The sequence below is a fragment of the Astatotilapia calliptera genome, chromosome 18, assembly GCF_964374335.1.
Source record: "Astatotilapia calliptera chromosome 18, fAstCal68.1, whole genome shotgun sequence".
Taxonomy (NCBI): domain Eukaryota; kingdom Metazoa; phylum Chordata; class Actinopteri; order Cichliformes; family Cichlidae; genus Astatotilapia; species Astatotilapia calliptera.
The window spans coordinates 3174076-3192387 of record NC_137439.1 but is presented as its reverse complement, the minus strand read 5'-3'; the positions used below and the strand labels follow the sequence as shown (position 1 = coordinate 3192387).

General features: G+C 40.5%; 1 protein-coding gene and 1 long non-coding RNA gene across 4 annotated transcripts in view; both read right to left on the bottom strand.

The window, feature by feature from the left end:
* The window catches only part of LOC113010740 (uncharacterized), a 170689-nt gene that overhangs the window by 129697 nt on the left and 22680 nt on the right, over positions 1-18312 (bottom strand). The gene's annotated exons all lie outside the window — the stretch shown is intronic.
* LOC145421933 (uncharacterized) lies at positions 11695-13025 on the bottom strand. Its single transcript, XR_013903310.1, has 2 exons — positions 12714-13025; positions 11695-12581 (listed from the first exon to the last, which is right to left on the bottom strand). It is a non-coding gene; the product is annotated as an uncharacterized LOC145421933 (long non-coding RNA).

Here is an 18312-nt window from a genome sequence, read left to right as displayed (position 1 = left end):
CCCTTTTAACAGGAAGAAACCTCCGGCAGAACCAGGCTCAGGGAGGGGCGGGGCCATCTGCTGCGACCGGTTGGGGTGAGAGAAGGAAGACAGGATAAAGACATGCTGTGGAAGAGAGACAAAGGTTAATAACAGATATGATTCAATGCAGAGAGGTCTGTTAATACATAGTGAGTGAGAAAGGTGACTGGAAAGGAAAAACTCAATGCATCATGGGAATCCCCCGGCAGCCTACATCTATTGCAGCATAACTAAGGGAGGATTCAGGGTCACCTGGTCCAGCCCTAACTATATGCTTTAGCAAAAAGGAAAGTTTGAAGCCTAATCTTAAAAGTAGAGATAGTGTCTGTCTCCCGAATCCAAACTGGAAGCAGGTTCCACAGAAGAGGGGCCTGAAAACTGAAGGCTCTCCCTCCCATTCTACTTTTAAATACTCTAGGAACAACAAGTAGGCCTGCAGAGCGAGAGCGAAGTGCTCTAATAGGGTGATATGGTACTACAAGGTCATTAAGATAAGATGGGGCCTGATTATTTAAGACCTTGTATGTGAGGAGCAGGATTTTGAATTCAATTCTGGATTTAACAGGAAGCCAATGAAGGGAAGCCAAAACAGGAGAAATCTGCTCTCTCTTTCTAGTCCCTGTCAGGACTCTTGCTGCAGCATTTTGGATTAGCTGAAGGCTTTTCAGGGAGTTTTTTGGACATCCTGATAATAATGAATTACAGTAGTCCAGCCTGGAAGTAATAAATGCATGAACTAGTTTTTCAGCGTCACTCTGAGACAGGATATTTCTAATTTTAGAGATGTTGCGCAAATGGAAGAACGCAGTCTTACATATTTGTTTAATATGTGCATTGAAGGACATGTCCTGGTCAAAAATGACTCCAAGGTTCCTCACCGCGTTACTGGAGGCCAAGGTAATGCCATCCAGAGTAAGAATCTGGTTAGATACCATATTTCTAAGCTTTTCAGGGCCGAGTACAATAACCTCAGTTTGATCTGAATTAAGAAGCAGAAAGTTAGCGGCCATCCAGGTCTTTATGTCTTTAAGACATTCCTGCAGTTTAACTAATTGGTGTGTGTCATCTGGCTTCATGGACAGATAGAGCTGGGTGTCATCAGCATAGCAGTGAAAATGTATGCTATGTCTTCTAATGATGCTGCCTAAGGGAAGCATGTATAATGTAAACAGAATTGGTCCTAGCACTGAACCCTGTGGAACTCCATAATTAACCTCAGTGTGTGAAGAGGACTCTTCATTTACATGCACAAATTGGAGTCTATTAGATAGATATGATACAAACCACTGCAGTGCAGTACCTGTAATACCTAAAGTAAGTCAAAACAGGTCGATCCTAGATAATCGATTGCTTGTGTAGACTTGGAGCAGCCAGGTATCCCAGAATGCATTCCAAATCACAGGCAGCAATGGTGGTGGTGTAGTTTTAAAATACCCCATTTTTCTGTCAACAGCTACACTTTTAACAGTTTATTAGCCACGAATGTCGCGCCGTAATCTTCACATGTCTGGTCAGGTTGTCAACATAGAACATGTTTGCAAAAGTGCTCAGATGTTTTCAGAGATTTCACTAGCTCTGCTAACAGTCAGCATGCAGAGTGCACCGAGGGGGTTATGTTAACCGGTTTGTTTACATATTCCACTCTCCGTGTTCCACATGTTGCATTCGCAGATTCTCATTTTCACCGAACGATCGTCTCTTTCCGCCTGGTCTTGTGTCTCTGTGCTTCTGTAACATAAAGAACGAGCTGACATTTTTCTCACAAAACCAGCGATCAGCTCAACAGACCCTCAGTTTACCTGCATGCATTCTCCTCCTCATCTGTCAGCTGTTTAACACCTGCTGCTAATTCAAGAAACACGCCTACGTTACCTGGTGATAGTCACAGTTTAACTGGGCAGCCGGTGCTCGATATAACGCAATGTCAGCGCATTTTTCTGCAAAAGATAAGGAAATATAGTATTTTTCCCGAACGCAGAGCTGCTGGAGCTTGTTTCCTTGCAGAGCACTTTATAGGCGAAGCAGCTTCATCCAATGTCCAATCACCTGCACACAGCTTTGAATCCTCGCCTGAGTTTTAGCTCTCAGTGGTTAAACGCTTAATACACTCAGGTTTTGTCTGTCGGGTCACGTTTACTTCGCTGTTTTATTTACAACTGAGCAAATTGATTTGGCTGAGGTTAAAGTTACGTTTCATAACTGCATAGTTTTACAGACGTTTAATGGTTCACTGGCACATGTGTTAGACTGAACTATTCGCTTTTCTTTATCTGGTGTGTTTTGGATTTAACAGTGAATCTTGAGAGTAAACTGACTTTTAAAATGTTTTAAAGAAAGAGAAGAGGAGGCGCATTTCCACAGAGAGGAGTTTGCAACAGCATGTTCATCATGAAGACTGCAACCTGGACAGAAATATTATATCATCTGTTTTTTAATAGTTATTCAACTTTATTCTAAGCACCAGGTGTCTGTTAGAATATTTAGAGTTTACTTAAATAAAAATAAATGAAGTTAACATATAATTTGTGATTTATTTTTTTCTCTTTTTTTTCTTTTTCGGTCATGTTATGTTTAATTGTCAAAGCCTTGTTACAAACTATGAAACACATCGTGCAGACTTCTGGATGTTTTGTTCTTTATGCTGTAGATTTTCACGTCTCTGGAATAGTTGGCAGTAATAAGGATGATTTTCTGTAAAATCATATTGATATGACCCGTGACATATTCGTAGAAGACCGTTAGATTAGTCAGCTGGGAAACTCTGTGTTAACTCATGGAGCTGAGGATATCGTGGATATGCTGACCTCGCTCCGTGGTGTACAGGGCCGTTTACCCTCATGATTAATATTCACAATAAAAATATTAGCCGAACATCATGAAGTCTGTATGTGTTTCATAGTGTTGAATAACCTTTGTACAGTTAAAGCCAGCAGTTACTACATGACAGAAACACCAACGTTATCTCTTTTATGCGTTTATACGCAGGTCACGCTGATTACTGAACAAAAACCCAAAGATCAGCTGTTAATCGAATTTATTTGCTTTCTCTCCTCCTTAAACATGTTTTTAATGTTAGTTATAATTCAGAATTGGCGACTGAAACACGTAGGACACATATGAGCATCAGGAAATAAAACCCCGATAAATATACCTCAGTAAAAGAAGTCAGTGTCAGCGGGGGTTATTACAGCTGTGTACCAGGGCCTGAGCTTTGTCGGTGGTAATAACAGCTCGATTGCTTGCGAGGCGAACGGGTCTATCCACGCTTTGCCGTGAGACTGGGCAGACATCTCCGAAATCATCGAAGCACTTTTGCAAAGAGACTGTATCTTGACAAACCGACCAGACACATGAAGATTAAACCACTACATTCTCGGCTAAAAAAAATATTAAAACGGTATTTGGTGACACACAAACAGGGTTTTTCAAAGTTCAGTTCTGTTAGCTTCCACATGCCGGTTGTTGTGTGCTAGAAACAATGGCCACCAGGCCAAAGCAATGGTTTTGACTCGATCAGCGTTAGCCCCGCCCCCTGAGTTTGATGGGTGAGTTTGACAGATAAAATTATTTCATGGTGAGACCTGAAGGAGTCAACTGTGCAATAATTAATTAAAATGTGAAATAAAGAAATAATTAATTAAATGTGTCAATAATTAATTAATTAAATGCATCATAAATATTTATGTAATTAATTATTTCCGATTTTAATTAATTATTGCCACATTAATTAATTCATTATGGCAGTCCTGGCATTCCATACACTCTATGTAGTATTTTGTATTGTATTAATTGCAGACTGGGATTTTTAATCAATTTAAAGGTTTTTAAGCATACCTGAGACCAGAAGTTTTTGTCTAAGCTGACTGATAAATCTGCTTCCCACTTTGCAATTGGAAGGGTTATTGATTCATCTAATTTAGAAAGTGTTCTGTATATTTTAGATAATAATTTGGGGGATTTAAGAGTGAGAAAATGTACCGCACTTGGTGGTGTTTGTAATTCAACTTGACTGAGGTTAAATTTCTTTTTTACTATGGATTTAATTTGTTGATATTCTAAAATTCTTTTCTTGTTGATCCCATATTGTGCAACTAGTCTGTCAAATGGAATAAATTCTGTTCCCTCTAATATATGTTCTAAGTATTTAATTCCTTTACAACTCCATTCTGGGACATTAATCATATTATTGTTTTGTAATATGTCAGGGTTGTTCCAGATAGGTGTACGTTTGCATGGGATTAATGAAGACTCCGTTATTTTTAGAAACTCCCACCATGCTGTCAGAGAAGAGCTGATGTTGATACTTTTAAAGCATTCATGTCTTTTGATGTTTGAGCTAATAAATGGTAAGTGTCATGGTCCTGGGTCGGTGACCCAGCGCTTTAAGTTTATTATTATCATTTTCCAATTTATTATCATGATTATTATTATTGTTTGAGTTCTGCGTGTTATATTCGGTCTGCCTCTGAGCCTGCGTCTGTATCTGTCTGTCTATGATGTCACCCCGTCGCCACTGCCTTCCGCGTGGCCAGCCCCCGGACTTGCTCTGTTGCCACCGCTGCCATGCGCACGGTCGGCCCCCAGAACTGTTTCTACGCCTCCGCCGTTGCCGTCCGCACAGTCGGCCACCAGAACTGTTTGCCCGTCACCGCCGTTGCTGTCTGCACGGCCGGCCTCCGAACCTGCCCCGCTGCCGCTGCCTTTCGCACGGTCAGCCTCCCGAAATCACCTGTGCTGGCCTTCTGACCTATCGGTCCCCAGGCCGACCTCCTGACCTACGTTTTGGACTCTGCTCCCCTGTGTGGTTTTTGGACATTTTGTTTGGTTTTCTGGGGGGGCTCTTCTTTTGTTCTGTTCTGGGCCCTCCCGCCGCCCGCCCTGGCTTGGTGGTCTGTTTGTCTTTTGGGGCTGTCGGGGGCCAGCCCTTGAGGGGGGGGGTACTGTCATGGTCCTGGGTCGGTGACCCACCGCTTTAAGTTTTATTATTATCATTTTCCAATATATTATCATGATTATTATTATTGTTTGACTTCTACGTGTTATATTCGGTCTGCCTCTGAGTCCGCGTCTGTATCTGTCTGTCTATGGTGTCACCCCGTCTGTTTGTGAATCTGTCTGTTTAGTTCAATGTCTTGTCTGGTTCCATGTGTCTGAGTTTCCTGTTTTATTGTGAAGGTCTGTGTCGTATGTGAGTGTGCTCAGTTTACGTTTCCCCTGTCTCGTCAGCTGTGATGACAGTAGGTCTGAAATCTCTAGATCCTTGCATAGTGCCTGTTCAACATCTAGCCAGGGCTCATCTAAGAAGGTATGTTTTAACCATTCTGAGATGAACTGAAGCCTGTTGGCTAAGAAGTATTGTTGAAAATTAGGCAGATCTAATCCTCCTCTATCCTTGGTTCTTTGTAGCGTTTTTAAGCTAATACGCGGGGGTTTATCTTTCCAAAGGAATTAAGAAATATATGAATCCAGAGATCTGAACCAATCTTGTGATGGTTTGTTAGGGATCATCAAAAATAAGTAGTTTATTTTTGGCAAGATCATCATTTTTATAGTGGCGACCCTTCCCATGAGTGATATGGGTAAAGATTTCCATCTAGTCAGATCGCCTTCTACTTTCTTTAGAAGTGGGATGTGGTTTAATTTAGTTAAGTCTGAAAGCTTAGGAGAAACATTAATACCTAAATATTTAATAGTTCCGGATTGCAGTGGGGCAGAGGAAGAATTATGGAAGGAGCAGTTAATGGGGAGAACTGTAGATTTTGGCCAGTTAATTGAATAATCTGAAACTCTTGAAAACCAGTTTATTAGAGTAATTACCTCAGAGAGGTTGGTTTGTGTGTTTTGCAGAAAAAGCAACACATCATCCACATAGAGACTGATTTTATGTTCTATGTTCTTACATTTTATGCCCTTAATTGTTGTAGCCTGTCTAAATGCTGCTGCTAGAGGTTCGATAAAAATTGCAAAAAGTGAAGGGGAGAGTGGGCATCCCTGTCTGGTGCCCCTCAGGAGACAGAAGCTGGAGGATGTCTGGTCATTTGTTCTGATACGAGCTGTTGGGGAATTATATAATATTCTTATCCAGTTTATGAAAGAGTTTCCAAAACCAAATTTGTGTAAAGTTGCAAATAAAAATTTCCAGTTAACTCTATCAAATGCTTTTTCTGCATCTAGAGAATATTATGGTTTCGATGTTTTTATTGTATGAGTAGTCTATTAAATTAAGTAATCTACGAGTGTTTGAGTGCCGACCTTTTATGAAACCAGTTTGGTCAGGATGAATTAAGAGGGGGGTTATTTTCTCTAATCTCTTTGAGAGAGCTTTGCAGATTATTTTAAGGTCTACATTTAAAAGAGAAATTGGACGATAGCTTGAGGGATATACAGGGTCTTTGCCTGGTTTTAGCAGGAGACTAATGTTTGCAGAATTCATATTTGATGGAAGTCTGCCATTTTCTTTAATTTCCAACAACGTTCTGTAGAAAACTGGTGCTAGAATCGTCCAGAATTCTTTGTAGAATTCTGCAGGGAAGCCGTCTGGACCTGGAGCCTTATTATTGGGCATACTTATCAGGGCTTCCTGGAGTTCACCTGGCGTCAGTGGCGAATCCAGTGCCATTGCTTGAGTGTCTAGTAATTTTGGAAGAGTTACGTTGTCAAGAAACAAATCAATTTCATTTTTAGATGGGTTTATTTGTGGTGAGTATAAAGTTTCATAGAAATCCCTAAAAATGTTGTTTATTCTTCCAGGATCATATATTGTGTTCCCCGATAAATCTTTAGCAGCACATATAGTTATTTTTTCTTTATTTATTTTTAGCTGGTTAGCTAGAAATCGACCTGATTCGTTACTGTGTTCAAAATTCTGCAAGTGAAGTCTTTGTATAAGGAATTGTGTTTTGTTTTTTTTTTGTTTTTTTAATTAATAATTTCATTTAATTCTAGTTTTGTTTTGCGTATTTTGTTCAATGTTTCCTGATCTTGGTCGCACGCGTAGGCTTCTTCTAGTGATTTGATGGTTTTTCTAATTCTTGAATATTTTTGTTTTCTTTTTTCTTTTTGTGTGATAAGAAAGAAATTATTTTACCTCTCATCACAGCTTTCCCTGCTTCCCATAGAACAGAAGCTGATGTTTCGGGAGTGTCATTAAAGTCTAAATATGAAGTCCATTCCTTTTTAAAATATTTAATAAAGTCTTCATCTTTAAGCAATGATATATTAGATCTCCAGTTTTTACTTGGCGTAGTATTATTCTTGTGCATTAGTGGTAAAGATACAGGAGCATGATCGCTGACAGCTATAGGGTGAATCTCAGTCTCTGAAATGTCGTTCAGCAGTGAGCTGCTGACCAAAAGATAATCCAGACGAGAGTAGGAGTGATGGACATGTGAGAAGAAAGTATATTCCTTACTGTTGGGGTGAAGGGAGCGCCGTGCATCGCAAAGGCCATAGTCGCTCATATACTGTTCGATATACACAACAGGGAAATTTTTGCGTCACCTCAGCTCAGGTACAGATATCAGAAGGAAATACAAAAATACAAATGAGTACAATCAATGAAAAAATTCAGGATCATAATACTGGTTAACTTAAACATGTTCATATTTAATATTCTGATCTGTATGGTGCAATTATGCATAATTAATCTTCAGTAAGATCACATATAAATTATGGTTCTGTGTTTGAAGTTTACAACACTTGATGCTGTTTCCCTGATTCAGAATCACTTGAAAGATGAGTTGATGACATTTCTTATCTCCCTGCATTCCTACAGAAGAGATTATTTGCTTTTAACATATTTGGAGAATATTAAATGAAAATTGTTGTATTTTAGCCTCCTGTCACGACACCCTCTCAGCTGTAATAACAGGTGGCAGCGGGGGGGTCGGGGGGGCTTCAATCTCTTTCTACCCCCAGGTCACATGACACTTTGCCAGCAGCATCATGCTGTGGTGGTGTTTTGCTACATGAGGCTGAGGTATACTTCACAAGGTGGCATGAAGAAGAACACTAATGTGGTTGTAGTGCAGAAAATCCCAGGACATCAGCCAGGACGAGGACAACAAGTACAACTTAAATGGTAAATGGCCTGTATTTGTGTAGGGCTTTACTTAGTCCCGTGGACCCCAAAGCGTTTTACACTACATTCAGTCATTCACACATTCACTCACTGCTGATAGCAGCTACATTGTACCACGGCTGACCTGGGGCACTGACAGAGGCTCTGTAGGTGGAAGCAGCAGGTCTGACTCTGCAGTTTTCCTGCAGGAAAACCACCAGTTTGCTCAGGTTGTCTTTCAGGACACTTCTGTTGGCTTTTCATCTCCTTCCTGTTTACTTTCAGTCAGAGACTAAATCATGTAAAACTCATGTTTATTCTGAAAGCTGAAGGAGGCTCAGACCACATATCTTAATACAAGCTGCTTGTTCAGGACGACATGTTTCCTAAACTCTCTATGTGAGAATAAAGCACGACTAACAGGACTTAAAACCAAAGAGGGAATTAAAACCTTTCAACATCATGAACAGAAACACTAAATGTACAACATTTCCTTACTAGCAGGACTTGCAGACAGTGGGAAGGAGCAGCTCTGTTTTTCAGGGAACAAACCTCTGACACAACCAAGTCAGGGCGGCCATGACCTGCTGGGTTTGGACAATTTCGGAACCAACTAGATGGAAATGTGTCCAACAAAATCAGCGTCCTAATGAGCCGCTGCTAGAAGGACAAAATCCTGACCTGACATCAGTCCAAGTGTCTGGTTAAATGTACTGAAAGGTGTTAAACAACAAGTGCTGCTGGAAGAGTTTTCATGAAGAGAACATTAACACTGTGAATGAGGGATGGACTTTGACTCAGTTTGACACAATCTGTTTTTCTTTCACTTTGAATAAATGTTTTTGTGGGACTGAGGATACATTTGTTTACATTTGGAAGTTTGATGTCATCTGTTCCTCTTGTTTCTGTCTTAAAACAGGATGAAAAATCTGTTTAAACAGAAATAAATAGAATTGAATTTCTGACAGCAGTAAATAAAAATGGTCCCTGAGCTCAGTATGTTTGTGACTCTGAGATGGAGGTGAAACATGTGAAGCTGGGCTGTGGTTTACTGCTCTCTTCCTGTCACAGACACTGTTTGACATCTGTTCATCTGTTGGTTTTTGTTCAGGCTGCAGGGATCATTTCTCACTGTGGGGACCAAGCTTATAACAGGAGCAGTAGTAGGTGGCTGAATGATCAGGTTTAACTTTCTCTAACTTCAACTCACAGCCGTTCTGTTTTTTCACAACTGAAAAATCATTTTCTTGAGGATGTTTGTAGGGTTTGGAAAGTGTGCAACTATTCCTTTCATTTTTCGTATGCACAACTCGTTGGAATGTTTCTGTTTCTTTTTTTTGATACCAGTATATATTGGGAGGACTATAATGACAACGGTCAGTCCCTCCACAGCTGAAGGAGACACTTTCTCCAACTCTCCTGGTCAATGTTAAATCGTCCTGAATCAGCTGTTCTGCTGCCATGGTAACCAGTGCTGTAGAGACACAGACAGATAGATGAAGGTTAGTGTGACAGTGTTTGTTACAGGTTGACTTTGTTGGCTCCTGATTGGCTGGAAACACTCACCTGAACACAGACAGCACAGAGCAGCAGCTGGGAGGAAAAGCATTTTGTGCAGTGGTGTTTCCTCTGGTGAACCTGGGGAGAAGTGGCGCTCTGATGCAGCTGAGGCCAAACAAGGACGAGCTGTGAGATCAGACGAGGGCCACGTGGTTTCTAACAGGTCCTCAAAGCTCCCATCAGCCCCTGCGGCCCACAGATAAGACTGCTGCTGCTGATTGACAGCTCAGCTGAAGCTGCTGTGGTTTCATCGTCTTCATTTCAATCTGACAGCAGATCCAAAAATCTGGGTCACATGATGCACAAACACTCAGAAACATTCATGTTGCTGTGAATTTACTAACACACACTGTTATCTGTGGTTTTCTTCTTTATCTAACTTTTTGAATATCTTCACCTTTTCTTTGTTTTTGTGAATCAAAATGAATAAATAATATTCACAGCATCTCATTTTTAATTGTTCTGTTTTATTGACGACAGTTTTAAGAATCATTAAAATGATGATCATCAATTCTAATATCTATAAACAGTAATAAAAACAGGGCTGTGTTTCACGTCAGCTTCATTTATTTGTAGCCATGGTTAGATTTCATCTGCAGCAGGCAGTCATCCACCTTTACACACACATTTACACAACAGTACAAAAGTACTTTTTGATTCCTGAAAGAGAAATAAGACAAATGTTGCCTTTGTATCATCTCTGATATGGAAGGGATCATTTGAAGATGTGAGTGAAGGACACAAATATTTGGATCTGGTGTTGTTCTACATTTTAGGACTAAAAGACAGAAGGAAGAAAGTGAAAGTGACTGTGCGAGGCGTTGAAGTCATGAAGTCAAGTGGAGGCCGCTGACTGCTGTTACTTTCTGCTGTACAGGTTCAACAGGGACTCACAGTCAGCCTGCTAGAACATTTGGATGAAGAGAAAAAGGAGGAAAAAGACTTTGAGGGACAAATCCAATAAGATCAGCATGTTTTGAATGTGGGAATACAACAGTTTCCTCCACCATGACACACACTGGAGCCTCTTTTTGCTCACAGCTTCACTGTTTGTCTCAAAGTTCAGTTTGGAGGCCAAAATTGTTGCAACACATTTGTAAGTTTGCACTAATTTCACTGTGTGACCCTTAATGGATGTAATGAAAGAATCAGTCAGTGAAATATGAAGCTGTGCTGTAAGTTTGGAGGAGAAAAGTGTCTGAGTGACTTTAATGAGGTGAACACATGAATACAGAGCACTGACTGACACGTACACACTCCTTTAATGAGTCGCACACATTTTTGTGACTTCATGAAATGTCAAAAATGACACAACACACAAGCTGCGAGCACATTATTGTGTGTTTGCTGTTTGTGTGCTTTGTTTGCTGTTATGATAGCAGGCATACAGCCATGTTCTCAATGTCTCAGCTATCATTGATTATTGCTGCTCTTCCTCTTCTATTAGGCACTTCAACTCAATGAATGACACACAGAAAGATTTCATGACTGTGTTCTTCACAATAAGGAGAATATGTTATCTGCATCTGAATGACTCATGTTGCCTTGTTTCTACTTTGTTTGCATATTTCTGCTTGTTGGAAAGGATTTTCTGAATCATTCAGTAGTTTTTGTAATAATAACGACATTTAGCAAGACTTCAAAATGATTCTCCAACATTTGCTGTTCAGACTTGATCTGTTCTTACGTGTGTGATATCCAGAATGAAAAACTCAGCTCAGGTAATAAAATGGGAGCTGAGCAGACTGCAGGGGCTTCATGGTCTCTCCTTTGATTCCATTAAAGTTCATTTGTCAGCTGTGAGTTGAGGATTTGAGCTGTTTCTCTCACAGGTGAAGAACACAGATCCTTCCTGGAATCATTCTTGAAGCAGAGTTCCTGCTTGTAACTGTCATTGTGTTATTAAAGTGAAAGCCACAGCTAACGGTGTGGAGGCTGCAGAGCAGAAACCCACACAGCCCGTCTGCTGCAGGAGAGCAAGTTTGGATACAGTCAGTTTGTGCTTCACTCACACGGGTTGTTGTTGATCACACAATGAAAGTAGAATCAAACTCTTCATCTTCAAATCTTTATTGTTCACACAAACACAACTACACTGTTTGACATTTGAAAATCAAACAAAAACTTGTGATAAAAATATTCCTGATGGTTTTTGTTACTACAATAAAAGTCACAATAAGCACAAAAAGAATTCTAACTCAGACCAACAATACATGTAAAGATGTATTTATTTCAGACGATCTTCTAACTGTTGAAGAAAAAGGCAAAATAAGCTCAACACATCATAACTAACATTTGTGATCAAAGTGATGAATGAGATGAATTGATGAGATGTGATGGTGAGAAAAGGCGAGCAGGAAACAGTCAGTCAGCATGTGTGCAGTTGGTGGACGCTCCCTTGTTTGTGAGCATCATCAGCAGAGAGAGTCCACAGCAGTACACCAGACTCTTCACTATCAGCACTGTGTACAGCAGGCAGAGCAGCTTCACCCTGCACTGAGACTGGAAGGACACTGAAGGACAGACAGACACAAAGAGACAGACAGACAGTCGGGTTATTCCTCTCAGATCAAGGAGAAAAAGTCCAAATAGAAACAGTCACAGCTTCTTCTTCAAGTGGATGAATTGATGTAGTGTTTGTGTCCACTTGGGGGCAGAAGAACTCCACAAGCAGCTAACAAACTGATCTCTGACATATTATGGTCTGTCTGCTGTTTGGTGCTGAGCAGCTAGTGTACAGTGGCTTTATCAGAGCTTGTTGGATGAAGATTTGATCAATTAGTGCAACTTTAAGAGCCTAAACTTGTTCCAGCTGCCTCATTGGACATTGGAGCTGTCCATGCAGAGAGGCAGCAGGTGATCTTACAGTCAGCTGGCTGCAGAGCTGGCAGGTCTGCTGGCTCTCTCTCTGGAGGACAGGAGGCTGCTGGAGCTGGAAGCTCTGAAACAGAAAAGGAGTCAAATGTTTGGAGCTGCAGTGAGAAATGTCAGTCCTCTGCTGCTCTGCTCTCTTTGACAGCATCTCCACATGAAGCTGAATCACTGCTGAACACAGTCACCAAGCCTTCATTACCTTGTTGTGTTCGGGCCTCCACTGTGCCCCCCTCGTGCTTCACCCAGCAGCTGTATTTATATGTGTCAGAATGGCTCCCATCAAGCATCCTGATGGCAATGGTGCGTCCCGCCTCTCTGAGCTCCAGCTGCTCTCCCTCAGCAGGGGGCAGCTCCTCCGCTTCTCCGCCGTTCTTCTTCTGTCTTTTCCAGGAGAACTGGACCAGAGGAGGAAACATGGCTGAGGCCACACACAGCAGGGAGCTGTTCCCCTCCAGGTGGGCTCTGGATGCTGCTGGGTACACGCTCACCACGGGCTTCACTACCTGCTCATCTGAAGTTTGACAGCAGCAACAAGCAGCACAGACACACATTCACACAGTCAGCAGCAGCTTCCAGCACTGCACTGCATTCAGTCTGATCCTGGAAACTACATGGACTCTGATCACTAAACTACTCATCAGCACAAAGTTCACTACATACACTGGATTCAGCTTCATATCAAACACAGTCATCACCTCATGTCATCATGGCTCACATGAGGAACACTCAGCATGGTTTTAAAGTCAAATTAAATTCAGTTTAATTCGTCATGTGTTTGCTTTTTATTGTTTTATAGAAATTTAGTTCAGTCCAATTTTAAAATATTTACATTTGTCTTTATACAAGTGAAAATGTATTTTTCTTATTAGTCCTTAGACACGAGTTCTAACAGAGATCCTCTTCTGTCCAAAAGTAAATTCATCTTTTTTCATATTGTTTTGTACTATTAATAAAATTAAATATCATTTCACAAAATTCAGTTCAGCAGATAAAATTTCCATTCTTCTTGTCTTTGATATATTTTACCATAAAGACCATATTTGTCTTTCAGACTAATTTATTCTTAAATATTTTTGTGTAAAAATTGGAAAAGTAACGCAGTGATTATTTTAATTTATGTTTTTATTCATATAAAAAACTGTAGCAACTATTTTAAAACACTAAAACTGAAATGTTGAATAAAACTTTTTCAATAATATGAGATATACTTCATGATATTTTTAGTCATAAAATACAAATTATTTGACAAAATTTAATAAAAATTTGTCTTGAAAAGTATTTTAGAAAATTTAAGTATTATTAACTTTTTATTGTCACGTACAAATCCACACACACGACTTAATCTCAGAAATAAATATCAGAGTTTAACGATGTCAAATTCATCCTAAATTTATCTGTCATATCATTTCTGAGTTTTCTAATCAGTATCTGTTTTTATTATTCTATTTACCTTTTTGAAGCAGCTACATGAATGTTTGATTATTAAAAAATATTTGTTCCTCAACATAAAGCAAATATTTCCTGAAACCATATTTGTTGTTAATCTATATTAATTTAGTTTTAACATCAAACATGATCTTGTGTTAAAAACCAGCAGAATCACTGAGAGGATCAAATCCTAAATATTTGTAACATCACTAATATTTGCAGAAATAAAGAATAACTTTAGTTGTTCAGTGAGATTTCAACATGTTTTCAGAGATTATTGAGCTTTTCTTATGTAACAATGGCTGCAGATGAATTCTCTACTAATGATGAAAAACTAACATGTAAAGCCTGAAGCAGCAGAAACTGACTTTAAACACATTTTCAGCTTCTACAATAAAACAACTGAAGGAAAATAAATGTTTGTTCTTACCTGTTACAGACAGTTTAGTTCCAGAGCCAAAGATGGGGTAGGGATAGCCCCGTCCTGCCACTCTCACAGTGAGACAGACTGCTACAAAAACCTGTCTGCTGTTGAACGTGTCAGCTGAGGTGAATGAGTCCAAATGAGGAAGCAGGATCATATTTCAGCTCCATGATGTGTTTCTCTAATGTTCATATCAACATGACTGTCTCTTCTTCTCTTTTCTTTTAGCCACACTAGCAGCACGGCTCTGATGTTAATGTCAGTCTGTTGGTCAGTCCACTACTTTAGTCCACATGAAAATAGAAAATCACTATATAAGCACCAGTCCATTTATCCCAGCAATGATGCACCACTACAATGAAACATGCTGCTGATAGGATCATGGTTTGGCCCATCTGGCTCACCATCATTAATCACACAATCAATTTTGAATTCTAGCAGCAAATTGTAAAGAAAACTATCAGAACATCTGTCTGTGAACTGAATCTCAGGAGAAAGTGGGCCATGCAGCACCACAGTGACACAAACCAGTCACGTTTGTTCTCTTTGTTCCAAATAATGGTGAAAGAAAAAGAATCCAGTGAATCCAGCGAGTGATGTGATGAGTCTCTGATGTCTTTCTGATGTGGTTTTGTTGCGTCCTTCAAACCACACCTGGTGGATTTTAGAAGAGAAACATGTTGGTCTGCACAGGCTCTTCTATTTTCAACACTGACAGGATTTCCTTTGCTGTTTCTTCTGTGCTGCACATTTTCCTCTGTTTTCTGCAGCTTGATGGAGCTTCTGTAAAAAATAGATCCAGAGTTATTTTTAGTGGTGCGGAGCAAAGAGATGCTTCAGGGATGCTTCTGAAATGTGCTGTGGCATGTCTGCTGGAATCATCAGAGTTGTACTGAGTGGCCTCAATCAGCTCTAGCAGCCTCGTAGGAACACACAGCGTCCATGCCTGCTGTTAAAAATAGAGCTTTGGAACAACCGAGTCCAACAGAGTCCAACAGAAATGGTGTGAAAGAGCTGGAAGCGAGCAGTTCATGTGAGAAAATCCAACATGTCAGAATTAAAGCTGCTCTGTGTCAAAAATGGAGTCAAATTCTTCCAAACTGATGTGCTGGACTGATTATCAGTTACTGCAGGTGCTCCAGCCGAGGAGGAGCAGGAACCAGCAGAACTGCCAAACCCCACCGACACACATCACACACACCACAAATGCCACACTCACAGAGAGACAAAGATAGAAAACAGAGGGAGGAAAGATAGATGGTGGGTAGGCAGCAGAGGATCAGGGGACCATAACACCATCTTACACAGTTATTAACTAATGAGCTCATTGACTAATCTGAAACATCACTTTGATTTTTCTTCATTGGAAGTTCAGCTCACAGTGGATCTGCAACATGAGCAGATGAAGAGCTTCAAGAGACGAACTTGAAGTTATAAACACACTTGGTTCAAACACACAGTTGTACTTGAGATTTATTTTCCCAAGTGGATCACTACAGCTTTGCTATACTGCTACACTTGATTGTTCTTTAATATTTATTAATTTATTAATTATTTATTTATTTTTAATTGGAGGTTTGTAACAAAGAGCTGGTGGCAGTAATCATACAGACCGCAGAAGAAATATTTCCAATGGTTCTAGGGCCAGGAAAGATTGTATCTCAGTGGATTGAGAATATTATTGAAGCTAATTCATTAGAAGTGAGCGCAAACAGTAGTTCCAAAAACTTTATTGCAAAAGTTCAGGCAGAGCCACAGTTAGCTAACATTCGGGGAATGATGAGTAGAATGAGTGGACTAGTAAGGAATTGGGAAATATTAATGTTGCGCCAAAAGGATAAAACTGCTGTTAATAACAGTGACAGGTGTGAGTACAAGAAAACAATTATTAGACTACAATGTGTTAAATTTGCTTAGATAAGAGGGTCCAGCAGTAGATGAGAGGAACAGGGAAGGATTTGTCTGTGTGTTTCAGTTTGGCTTAGCTGTAGCCTGAGAGTGTGTAATTGTTTAGAGGGAAAGGAATTTATGGACACTGGGGTTCTGCTGTCATAAAAGGAGACAGGAAGCTACAGTTGGGGATTGCTGATGCTGATGCTTGTACCTTTAATAAAAAATCATAATTGTCATAACTTAGAAGTAGGTTTGCAGGAGACTCTCCACCTTATCTGTAAATGTAAGACAACAAGAGGCCAGTGGATGGAGAGTGGGGGTCTCAGTGTTTGTAATATGTTAACTCTGTTTTCTATGTTGTGTAGAGGAATTTGGTGTAGCTGGGGAGAGAGGAGATTACTTTTATGACCGTCAGGAAGTCACGTACACAGAGACACACACAGTGCTTTGACTGTTACGACGCACCCACACCTACACGCACACTCACTCACGTGCACTTACACATACACACAGGTACGCGCATACAGTCACTCACATGCACTCACATAGACACACGGGTACGCGCACACACAGGCACTCACGTGCGCGTGCATACACACACAGACACAGAGTTTACAGCACACCATGGGGGTTTTATGATGGGGTCGCTTCTATAAAGCTGACTGTAACAAACAAAGGAGTGAAGATTTTGCAGAGGGACACTGGCCTTGCGCGTCTCCCCTTCTAGAAGATGCATGCTTATATGAAGATGTATAAAGATGAATAAAGGTTTTTGTGAAAATGACTACTGAGTCCGGTGCTGTCTCTGGATGCCTGAGGAATAAAAAGAACCGGGGCGAAACTGAAGTTAAAAAGAGATACAAATGTACATCAAACCTCCCCAGGGAAAGATGGTATATGGCACAGTATCTGAGAACATATGGATAACAGCTCACAGCTGGTCTGAGATTGTTTAATAACAGAAACAACAAATTTTGACTAAGGTGCTGAATAATTAAAGTAATCAAAAGAAATGAAAACATAGGGAGACATGATAAAAGTTAAGAAAAAGAATAATAAAATTAGAAGATTTGAGTAAGAAATAAGATAAATAAAAGTAATACAAACTCATTCTGATTTAAAAGTCATGGAGTAAAAGTGTGTTTTCAGACAGGTTTTAAAAGTGTCCAGTGTTGGGGAGGTCCTGATGTGAACGGGCAGTTTGTTCCACAGTTTAGGAGCAGTTACAGCAAAGGCCCGATCTCCTCTGTGCTTTAATCTGGACCTCAGGACAGCCTGGAGCATTTGATCCACAGACCTCAGTGATCTTGCAGGAGTGAACAATTTAAAAGATCCGAAAGGTATGAGGGTGCTAACCCGTGCAACGCCTTGAAAACAAATAATTAAATCTTAATCTAAACTAAACTGGCAGCCAGTGTAATGATGCCAGTATGGGAGATATGTGTTCTTAATAATAATAATAATGGATTGGATTTATATAGCGCTTTTCAAGGCACCCAAAGCGCTTTACAATACCACTATTCATTCACTCTCACATTCATACACTGGTGGAGGCAAGCTACAGTTGTAGCCACAGCTGCCCTGGGGCAGACTGACAGAAGCGAGGCTGCCATATCGCGCCATCGGCCCCTCTGGCCAACACCAGTAGGCAAGTAGGGTAGAGTGTCTTGCCCAAGGACACAACGACCAGAACAAAGAGCCCAGGGATCGAACCGGCAACCTTCCGGTTACAGATGTGATTCCCAACACCCTGAGCCACGGTCACCCGTGCGATCACCCGGTCACATGCTTGCATGTGCCAGTTGTGACGGCCAGTGGGCTGGCCTTGTGTTTTGCTTCTTCTTTTACCTGTTTCTTGCAGGTAGGTGGAGCTGACCCAATTATTGATGCAGCACACCTGAGAGAGCCAGTCCCAGTGTATATAAAGACACCTTGACTGAACCAGGGAGGCTGGCTTTTGGCTCCCTCTGGCACGTGTTATGTTTATTTGGAAGTTTCAGTTATGGCTGTTATGTCCTTTAACTTGTGTTTAAGTTGCTTTACCTTATTTTCA